This window comes from Cebus imitator, unplaced genomic scaffold (genome assembly GCF_001604975.1).
Source record: "Cebus imitator isolate Cc_AM_T3 unplaced genomic scaffold, Cebus_imitator-1.0 Scaffold46, whole genome shotgun sequence".
Lineage (NCBI taxonomy): Eukaryota > Metazoa > Chordata > Mammalia > Primates > Cebidae > Cebus > Cebus imitator.
In genome coordinates this window covers 8899697-8900601 of record NW_016107361.1, presented here as the reverse complement: position 1 = coordinate 8900601, position 905 = coordinate 8899697, and the positions used below count along the sequence as shown (strand labels likewise).

The following is a 905-nucleotide window of genomic DNA, read 5'->3' as shown; positions in this document are numbered from 1 at the left end:
CACCATGCTGACTGGGATGGTCTCGATCTCTTGACCTCGTGATCCGCCCGCCTCGGCCTCCCACAGTGCTGGGATTACAGGCTTGAGCCACCGCGCCCGGCCTATCAATCTATTTTTAAAACCAAAATAGTAACCCCCGAAGCGGGGGTGCACCGTTCCTGGAAGTACTGCAATACCAGGTCGATGCGTGGAGTGGACGGAGCAAGCTCCTATTCCAACTCCTACTTCCAAAAATCCATTTAATATATTGTCCTGGGATAGAGGACGTATCAGATATTAAACTGATAAGAACAGATACTACACTTGATCTTAGCCAAAAGGCCGAGAAGCGATGTGCTTGTGTTTTTATGGTAGAATGATTTATATTCTTGAGCATATGCCCAGTAATGGGACTGCTGTGTTGAATGGTAGTTCTGTTTTTATCTCTTTGAGGAATTACTATACTGCTTTTCACAATGGTTGAACTAATTTATGGTCTCACCAACAGTGTATAAGAGTTCCCCTTTCTCCACAACATTAGCATCTATTATTTTTAAAGTTTTTAATAATAGCCATTCTGACTGGTATGAGATGGTATCTCATTTTGGTTCTGATTTGCATTTCTTTAATGATCAGTGATATTGAGCTTTTTTTCATATGCTTGTGGGCCACAGGTATGTCTTCTTTTGAAAAGTATCTGCTCATGTCCTTTGCCTGCTTTTTAGTGGGGTTGTTTGTTTTTGTTTTGTAAATTTGTTTAAGTTCCTTACAGATGCTGGATATTAGACCTTTGCCTGGTACGTAGTTTGCAAATATTTTCTCCCATTCTGTAGGTTATCTGTTTATTCTATCGATTGATAAGTTATTTTGCTTTGTGGAAGCTTTTAAGTTTAATTAGATTCTATTTGTCAATTTTTGCTTTATTT

The 905-nt window shown here is 39.2% G+C and overlaps 1 long non-coding RNA gene and 1 other non-coding gene across 2 annotated transcripts in view; both read right to left on the bottom strand.

The window, feature by feature from the left end:
- Window positions 1-321, bottom strand: part of LOC119470997 — a 16196-nt gene extending 15875 nt beyond the window's left edge. The window contains exon 1 of the long non-coding RNA XR_005199986.1: window positions 169-321. This is a non-coding gene — a long non-coding RNA (uncharacterized LOC119470997). The remainder of the gene's footprint in view (window positions 1-168) is intronic.
- LOC119471004 lies at window positions 143-333 on the bottom strand. The gene has a single exon (XR_005199993.1). It is a non-coding gene; the product is annotated as a U2 spliceosomal RNA (small nuclear RNA).
- Between the last annotated feature and the right edge of the window lie 572 nt (window positions 334-905).